This window comes from Teleopsis dalmanni, chromosome X (genome assembly GCF_002237135.1).
Source record: "Teleopsis dalmanni isolate 2A chromosome X, ASM223713v2, whole genome shotgun sequence".
Taxonomy (NCBI): domain Eukaryota; kingdom Metazoa; phylum Arthropoda; class Insecta; order Diptera; family Diopsidae; genus Teleopsis; species Teleopsis dalmanni.
The window spans coordinates 6,627,839-6,638,322 of record NC_051848.1 but is presented as its reverse complement, the minus strand read 5'-3'; the positions used below and the strand labels follow the sequence as shown (position 1 = coordinate 6,638,322).

The 10,484-nt window shown below is 27.4% G+C and overlaps 1 long non-coding RNA gene across 1 annotated transcript; it reads right to left on the bottom strand.

The window, feature by feature from the left end:
- Positions 1 to 236: 236 nt before the first annotated feature.
- On the bottom strand, positions 237 to 9,858 carry LOC119689289. Its single transcript, XR_005253397.1, has 4 exons — positions 9,392 to 9,858; positions 1,209 to 1,267; positions 543 to 1,156; positions 237 to 487 (listed from the first exon to the last, which is right to left on the bottom strand). It is a non-coding gene; the product is annotated as an uncharacterized LOC119689289 (long non-coding RNA).
- Positions 9,859 to 10,484: the final 626 nt, after the last annotated feature.

The window sequence follows — 10,484 nt, the reverse complement described above, 5'->3', positions numbered from 1 at the left end:
TACTTATGGAGCCACTAAATGAATAACCCTGAACTGTGATCTACTAATTGCCAGTCCAAAATATACCAGATCAACACCAACTTTCATGGTGGCATTTTTAATTCACTTAAAGATGCTTCCTTGTGATATGATGATAAAAAATAAATAATTGTCTAGCAAAGTAAATGTTTATTAAAGCAACATAATTATATATGTATTCTGAGAGCAGATTAAAAATAAAATATTTGCACCGGAAAAATTCTTAAGATTTATTCTGTTAGATATAAACTAAATTACAGGATCTTTTTTATATGCATTGAAATGTTGCGAATTTTTCTATTATTCAAATTAGATGATATTTTCTAGGAACAATGAAATTAGAAATATTTTTTTACTGTTCAAATTAGACAACTTAAGCATTTTTCGTTCATCAAGGGCGTGAATGTACGTCAAGTAAGGGCGTGGGAGTACGAATATTGTTAATTTCCATCAAGCAAACCCACTGGTACTATAAAATACAAAATTCAGGCAAATTTATTATTAAATTAAACTTCAGGTGTTACCGTCAAATCTGGTAAGAATAGAATAAAAGACATGAAACATAAACTTTCCGCTCTCCAACTAATCTCACAAATACTGTTCATATAAACCTCCATATGTATCAAATTCTTAGGTCAGCACAGCACTCAAATCATCTGCAAAATGAATCCTTTTTCTAAAAATATGTTCATGTGAAATGTGTACGTAATACCCATTGACATAGCAATTTGCAGGAGATACTCTTATGCAGGAGTTATTTTCGATAACCGTCAAATGCATCCTCGATTTACTATAGGTGAACTGTGTACATAATACCTATATTAGTTCGGAAATGATCGTATTTCGGTATCAGTTATTTTCATTTCTCTAACTGTGTGCCGTTGGCATAGTAATTTGCAGGAGATACTCTTATGCAGGAGTTATTTTCGATAACCGTTACGTGCATCCTCGATTTACTATAGGTAAAATGTGTACGTGATACCTATACTAGTTCGGAAATGATCGTATTTCGGTATCAGTTATTTTCATTTCACTAACTGTGTGCCGTTGGCATAGTAATTTGTGGGAGATACTCTTATGCTGGAGTTATTTTCGATAACCGTCAAAAGCATCCTCGATTTACTATAGGTATCATTAGCTTAAATATTTCTTTTATTAGTACTTTAAAAAAAATTGCATCCATTACATACCAAGAAATATTTAATATACGGCTCCGCATTCATAAAATAGATGAAAATATTTGTGAAATCTGTAATAAAAATGAATTATATTTCAAATATGAAATAATGTAATTGTATTTTCACTAAATAGTATATAACATTTTTTACCGGTTTTTTAGAGATTCATATCTATGTCTATAGAAACTCAGCCAGTACAAAAAAAAATTCTTCCAAATAGTAATAATCAATAATTAAGTGGTGTAAGGAAAAATTTTACTAAAAATTTAATCCCACAAATTATGACATATTTTAAATTTAATAAATTTACTTATTAAAAAACCATTAATGCTGATGAAAAGTAACTTAACCAACTAGATTTCCATTCAGATTTCCAACTCCAACACTATGTGAGGAGTTTGCTAGGGATAACAGTGGGAGCTCGGACTAGTTGGTCTGAACACATGATGATTCGTTTAGTCTTTGCTGATGATCAAAATATGAATGAGTGAAGTGATAGTAGTCTAGTTGCCTACTGCTTGACTTATGCTGGCTTAGGATAATTTAACCAGTCATCCAAACTTCCATTTGGCCAAAGCTGATGGAGGAATGGATGACGAGTGACCAACACGCTTGCAGAGTCCACAGGTTTGATTGGCTTTAGCAAGGTGAAGTTTCACTTAATTTTTAATAATTTTCCACTTTCTTAATTTTTTTTTTTCGCTATTTAATTTCTCCCTTTTGAAGATTCTACGCGAGCACGACTTTCTACGCTTATTCAAGCCGCTTACGCTTTTCGGAATTTTGCCCTATTGAAGGTTCAGCGTGGGTACTAGTTTGTACGTTTATTCTGTTGCTTCAACGCTTTCGCTTTTGAAATCTCTTTCTACTTCAGCGCTTACCCTTTTGGCATATCGTTCGGTCCAGTCATCTCAACAGTTATACTTTTTGGAAATTCGTTCGTTCCCGTCATTTCAACGCTTACGTCTTTTGGAATTTTGTTTATTCAAGCCGTTTCAACGATTACGTCTATTAAATCCACTTTAACTCTCGCGCTATATGTAATTTTTTTTTCTGGTTCAAGCTTTACATAATTTAAGAAATGAAATACAAATATAAGGCAGCAGAGTTGCTTTTTATTTAATTCTTATAACGAACCCTAGTATATTAACTGAGTTATACCCCAGCTGTAGATAGAGCCAGAAAGGTCGTTACATTGAAGATAAGAAGTTACAATTTCACTGTAATAACATCGGATTTTAATAGTAGATTATTTTGAACAGACTTAACTTAAATATAACTAAATGTATTATAATAATATATTGAATATTATATACACACTTATATAATTCGTACGTAATGAAGTTAATAATCTAAATATAGATTGTGCATTCATAGCTATGACAATCGTTAAATGATAACATGAATAATAGTAGAGAATTCATACAGGTTCGGTTTATTTTAGACAAAGAGCTCTACGGTTACAGACGTTTCTTAAAATGTGGTCTCCAAAAAAAAAAACACTAAACAACAATTGATGAATCAAGACTTCCATTAATTTGTGGTCTGTTGGGTTTCAGTACTCTTTACCAAATATACAATATATCACTTATTCGACAGACACATTGAAGACGTTTTTTTTAAATAATATAGGTAGACTAAAAGTATACAGGATACATTAAATCTCTTAGGTTTCAGTGTTTTCTGCAAACAAGAAGTTGTCAATTCCACTAATATATAACAACTACTAAACTATTATAAGGGAACAAGGTATAATTTTTATATTCTCTTCTCTTCTATTCATATCTAAGTCCGCCATGTCTAAGTCATTCTTATGAAGCTTGGGGACTAAATCATCGTTTCCTCCTGTTGAGCTCAACTTCCTGTGAATCGTTTGCAAGAATGTTAAGTAAATTATTGTTAAAAATAATTTTGTTTTGACAATGATTTTTGGTTAAATTTCTGAAGACACAAAATATGTATCTCTTAAAATAAAAATTTTTTTGTGGCCTTTTAGTGACCCAAATATTTAGAAGAAAATCGGATTGTAGTTTCAAATTTTACACTCTAAAAATAAATGTAAAACCATTGAACAATCAAAAAAGTGATTTTAATAATCATCCATATGCATGAGTAGTGATTGAATTTATTTATTTACACCTATTTCAAGATGGTATATAGGTCACCTCTTATCTCTCAGAACTTCCACCTACAAAATCTTTACTATATTTTTTAGAAGATACTATTACTTCATCCTTCTTGCTATCACGTGCAAATAAATGAAAACAACACATTTTCTACTATATTTGAACAATTATCACTAATTAAAAACGGGACAGTTTCACGTATCTTTTAAGTGCACAACAATCCCCAATCAACGGAAAAATAAATAAAAAATGCTCGGCGATTGAGAGAAAACATTTTTGAAATTTTAAACGTTTTTTGTCATCGCTCATTTTAACTTAAGTTTTTAGTCGACTCATTATTTCTTTTAATTTAATTTTAATTAAATGTTTTGTAATGTTTTTTTAAGAATTTCTATTGTACGAGTATTTAAAATGATTTCAAAATCTGCACTAAATTGTTTCATTGAAAAATATTTAAAAAATGTTCCCTGCAGCAAAAGTAGAAGAGCCCAAACGAGCCAAAATATGCGACGCAGCTGCCGTAAGAATCAACCGAAAATTGCATTGAGAAAAATTGTGGCACCAACAAAAAAAAATTTACTAAAATCGCAAAAAAATAAATATTACAAAAAATATGTGAAAAAAAAAGAAAACAAATTAAATTGAAATGAAAACTCAATTTCATTCACAATCGTAAAAAAATTTGTGAGCAATTGCAAAACAAACGGAAGAGGGAAAGATTAACAAAAACACTGCCGACACTATAAAATCGAAACTATGCAAAATTAACTCAGAAATTAATGACCCAGCGGTGTCGGTTTTCAATTAATAGAACTCTGAAATACTGAGTTGGAACTATAGCTACTTAAAAGCAATTTAAAATTTAAGACCAAGGGGACCGGGCTTATCACTGCAAACAACTTTATGCGAAATATTAAGTCTTACACAGCAAACAAAATATTCAAACAGTGAGTTTAAAACTCCATTGGGCCATGTTGTACAAACATGACAATTTTACGCTCTTTTTGAAGACTTCCAAAAGGCATTTTATAAAGAAAGTCATATCACATTTTTCAATTTTCTATTCTACTATAACTATTGTTTTAGGAGGTTTTTAGGTACCTAAATTTAAAACATATTTCTTTTTTGTATAGATATGCTTACATGTTCATACAAAAACACATATAAATAGTTCAAATAAGTAACACTGTAACACTGAGTAACACTGTTTTGATCAACCTTTCGAGACATACAAAGCCCGACCAAATTTCTCTCTTCTCCTTAATCTCAATTTTTTTTTTATACACTAAAAACAACAACAATATCAAATTTGAGGTGACGATGCCTTTCCGTATAGCATGACCTATTGAGTTGAACTATATTGGCAAAAAAACATCACAATCTTCTATTTTTCACTACTTACCAACAGGATATTGGGAAATTACTACTAATACTACTAAAAGACTAAGTAAAACGTATTTTCTTTAACAGTAAAACTGGAAGGATACAAATTTTTTTATTGAAGCCCATGACACTAATTAGCACCCATCATAGGACATTTAACAGTAAAGTTAGTGTCTTATTAATAATAAATTTACAACATAAGGTATTGAGGCTTTCAGTGCAGCAGGAGATTAAGACCTCGACAGATTTTATATAATGCAAGCAAATTTCTAATAAAATAAAAAACTTACTACTTCTTGAAGATAAACCAGATTATCTTCTATTGACGTGTTTATAATTACCAACGGCTTCTTCCCCACTGCTCCCCCAAAATAAGCAATATTGCTGGACTTACCAACGTAAAAGTAAAAGTGCTTATAGCCTTCTAGAAAATCGCAATAAATCTATAGTAAGAAAAATTTTTAACCCAATTGAGCTTAAAAAACAAAAAGACAATGAAAAAATAGAAAAAAAAATCAAAGAAAATGAGAGAAAAATAAAGTTTCACCTTTATATTCTGAAATATCAGTGGACCACAGTGCGTATGAGTATTTATTTCATTTCAAGCATAATTTAGACATTTGTGTATTTATTTTCAAACGGGCCAATTGATCAATAAATAAATAATGCAACAGAAAAATGAAACAATATATAAACAAAATAATAATGATCACTAAATAAATAATGCAAAAAAAAAAATAAAATAATATATATAAACAAAATACAAAAAACAGATTATAAAATTAAAAATATGAAAAAAAAAAATATACAAATATCAATATTATTATTTTTAAATATTTAAATATATTTTTTAAATTAATTAAAGAAAGTTGTGACTTTTTAATATCACTAAAACAAAATAACATATATAATTAATTGTTGTATAATTGTGAAAACAAAAAATTGTTTTTGTTTTAAAGCTTCAACAAACTATCTTGCATTTTAGTTTATGTATTGTAAATTTCATGAGCATAAAAGCAATTGAAAATAATATATGTGATATAATTAAATATGTTTTTGTCAATTTAGATTTTAAGTAAAATTCTATAATTTTTGTGAATGCTGTATGGATTTTTTTTTCATTAAATATAATATGAACTTTTGACACTCAATTTACCTTAGAGACTCATATATTAAGCTCATCATCTTTATGGTCTATCCCTAATAGAAGTACAAGTCTCCAAAAGACTTAGCACTTAATTATTGTGTAGATACTCACTTGGAACACTTGGAACTAGACTACATTTCTTGAAAACATCTTTTTCAAGGATCTCAGAAAACCAACAGAAATTGGGTTAAAATTCTCAAAAGGAGTTCTAAGCAAATAAATCAGAAGTAGAAATAGAAATTCTTATTTAATAAAAAATTACTTGAATAGAAAACCACTTATAGTTAGCTTTAAAGAAAAACGCAACGATATCTCTCAAAGGGTTTCACTTAAGTTTAAGCTTAAGTTGAAGAAATTAAAGATTAATCAACTTTTCTGAAAGAAAAAGTGATTAAATGTGGTACACATTAGTATTACTAAAGTATATTATAAATTCGAAAGACGTATTTTCCATCCTAGTTTCAGAGCACTAATTTATTGCAATTTATAATGAACCATATAAATTATTCCCTTTTCGTGAATCACTTAAAGAAGATATAAAATATAAAAATAAAGATAATAAATATAAAAATAATATATATAAAAATAAAAATAATCAAAATCAAAATGCAAATTAAATAAAAAAAAAGAAAAATCCAAATTATAAAAAAAAAGTACGATTAAAAATTTTCAAATAAATAAGAGAATATTTATTACCAAAAAATCAAGAACGTTTTTGAAACCAAAAAAAAAAAAAAATTAAGTTACACTTTAAATTTATGCCCAAAACGCCCCTGCACTCAAATTATTGCACTGACACTCACACACACTCACTCACACATACGAAAAAACAAACGAAACAAGAACAATTAAGCCAGTGGCCAAAAGCATTCGAACATATACAAGAAGTTTTTCTGTTTTGTTTCGTTTTTGTTTTTGTTTTTGCTTTTGTTTCTGCATTTCTGCATTCTGGCATTTTGAGCGCACACGCCAAATGCTTAACGCCAGCCGCTGCCATTTTCATTTGTTTGAAGACATTTTTTCATTTTTTCGAAATAAAAAAAAAAAATAAAAATAAAATAACAAAATGGAATGCAATTTTCTATAAAAACAATTTGAAATTACTACTAACAGCTCTTAAGTTCTAATGCTAAGTAACTCAAATAAAATACTAAACAATCACAAAAAAAAAAAAATTAAAAATTAACACAAAAAAAAAAAACAAGAGAAGAGAAACAGCATTTCAATTTGGACTTTGTCACTTGAAATTTTGGCAAGCGAATTTGTGTGCGTTGCAATGGCGACAAAATGCCGCCTAAATGCTTGCCTTCTGTTCGCTTGCAAAACGCATTTAAATCGAAATTCGCACAACAAAAACAAAACCAATTTAAATTCGCAAAACAAAAAGGGCAACAACAGCAACAACAATGCCCTAATGTATAGAGTACACAGAGTACACATACGCACACACACACACGCTCAAATATGTTTCGTTGAAATTGAGACAGCATATGGTATTTAGCGGTTTCGTTGCTGTTGCTGGTGTTGTTGTTATTGTTGTTTGGTATTATTATTGCAACTAATTTTGTTGGTTATTTTATGCATTCAACACTTTTGTTATTAAAATATGAATAAACTTCATTATTGTTGTTGTTGTTTTTGCTCATTGGCTGCAGAGTTTTTCCTTCATTATGCAGTCAAATATAAGCTCATGGCAAGTCCCTTTTGCACACTCGCGTGTAATCCGGCTGCATAATTAAGCTTTCCTTAAGGCATTGCCAGGCAATAATCTAAGTAAAGCTTAAATTGAAATAATTTTCTTTTTGCTTTCCAACTTTGTTTTCAGTTTAGAAAATACAAATTATATTGAATATTTTGCATTGTAAAAAAAATATAAATATAAATGAATTTAAACTAAAACGGAGTGACTTCATTAAATTTAAATCAGATTTAATAATATATATTAAATATAAATAAATAAAAATACCATACTATAAAATAATATAGTATATATTCATAATAATATAGACTAATATTCAATAGTAATAAACAAAGAATAATATAATATATAATAATATATAATATTATTGTACATTAAAGATGGTCTACGAAGCACACCGAAATATTTGTAATATAAATAATTTTGTATAAAAATTAAAAGATAATTAAATACTAAAAACATTTATAATTTTATGTGTTAAATAAACTATCTGAGCCCGGTAACAATAAAAAACTAATAAAATAAGTTTAAAATAAAATAAAATAAAATAAAATAAAATAAAAATTTATTTTATTCTTATAAAAAATTATGAAATAATAATAATGTAGTAATAATATAATAATAAAATAATTAAATAGTAATAATATTTAACTCGATTGAATAAAATAATATACTGCATTTACTGCAAGATAAAATAAAAATTGAAGAAAATAAAATATAATAATAAATAAAAATATAACAATAAAGTAAAATAAATATATATAATAATACAGTAAAATAAAATAAAATAAAAATAACATGAAACTTAATCAAATGTAATAAAATAAAAATAATTAAATAAAATTAAATGCAAAAATACAATAATAAAAAAATATATTATAAATATTATATAGTTAAATCAAATAAAATAAAATTACATGAAAGTCAAAAAATAAAATAATATTATATGATGTAGAAAAAGTAAAGTAAAATAAAATGAAATACGATGTGACAAAATTAAATTAAATAAAAAAAAAATAACGTAAAATTTATATAAAAAAGAACTAAAATAAAAAAATACACAACACTATAAAGTATAACAAAATAAAACAAAATAAAATAAATTAAGTAAAAATAATATGAAACCTTATAAAAAACTGAGCTAAAAAAAATTATTAAACACATTAAGATAATATTTATAAATAGACAAAAATATAAAAGAAATATAAAATAAATATTATATGAAAATCTTAATCCAGGGAGTTTTTGATATCTTATAACAAGGATCTTAAGGTGAATAGTGTACGCTTAGATGAGCTAACTGGAATTGTTCCCAGAACCAAGATATGACCTAACGTAACTAAAGATAAAATTAAAATAAATGAACTGAAGTAAAAAAAAAATCAAAATAAAATAAAATACATTAAAATAAAATACATTAAAATAAAATACATTAAAATAAAATACATTAAAATAAAGTACATTAAAATAAAATGAATCATTAAATGGTTCAGAAAACTATGGAGCACAACAAAATGAAACAAAATAAAGGAAATTAAAATAAAGTAATAGGAATAATAGTCTCATACGGGCTCATGAATAAAAAATATATGATCAGGATGAAAACGATTGAAAACGTCAAATTTAATTATCCAAATTTTTGATTATTATTATTATAAAATTTTTTATTCGTTATTTGTGCCAAAAGACCGGAAATTCTCGAACCCAAAAAGGGAAACCAAAAAGAAAATAATTAGAATTTATTAGCACATGGTCTATTATTCATAAAACCATGTCCTTACACACTTTCAAAGCGAACTATCTACACATAATTATTTTAAAAACTTCTATTTTCACTTACCAGTTGAACTTCATAGCGGCATTAAACCCAGCCAAATTTTCAAACCCGGCTATTTAGAGGAAAAGTGGTAGCAACTCCAAAACTTTTAATCCCAGCTGTATCGCGGTGAAAAATATATGAGGCACTCACATTTTTTCTCAATAATGCCACATAGTTCACCTGCTCAACATGAGTCCATCGACGAAACGCCATAGAAGATTTTACAAAAGCAGGCGATGTCAAGTTGTTAGAGGATCTCATAGTGAATGGTAGCTGTAAGCTAACATTGGTTGACTGCTTGGATTCATCACCTTCATGTTTTTTAGTAAGCGGATTCATATTCCATAGATGTTTTCCCATATCACTTACAGATTTTGAAATTTCTCGAAAAAGCATATCATTACGACGCCTATAAAATGTCAAGGCAGTACATTTCAAAAGCATGTCCGAAAAGTTTTGTTTACAATGTTTTTAGAATTTGTTTTATAAAAATTTTATCAAAAATATATAGATACTTAAAATTTTGTCCGGCCAAAAAATATTTACTAATATGTTTTGCGTAACATAACTTAATATAAACTTTTTTTATATATATCATTACTTCAATATTTCATATAGAAATTTAAATTGTGTTTATGGTTGCTATGTTTTTTTTTATGCATTATCTTTTTGGATAATTCATTTTTTTAATAATATACTTTTAGCAAACAAGTTTTATATCTTAGAAAAAAACTACAGGGACCATTATTATTATAGTTAATATATGTTAGTAATCACTAAAAAGTGAGTTTTGTAACTCACATACACCCAGTTTTATTGACAACGCTTATAAGTTGAGTTCAACTAGTCCTTTAGCCATTGCCTGGAAGTAGATAAATGGTGATATAATAGATACTCGATCGTTTCTTCTGCACCCTCATCTTAAAAAATTCTGCAGAGTCAATGCTCAAGCATATAGTCAAAGCGCGGGTACATCAATCCAACAGACACGTTTAATAATCATATAGGTTAGTTGTCATACCACCTTGTTTGCCAAATGATCTCTGCATCGTTGTCTTTTTCTTTGTCTGATGAAATGTTTAAAGCAGCATATGAGATTTAGTATACTAAACAA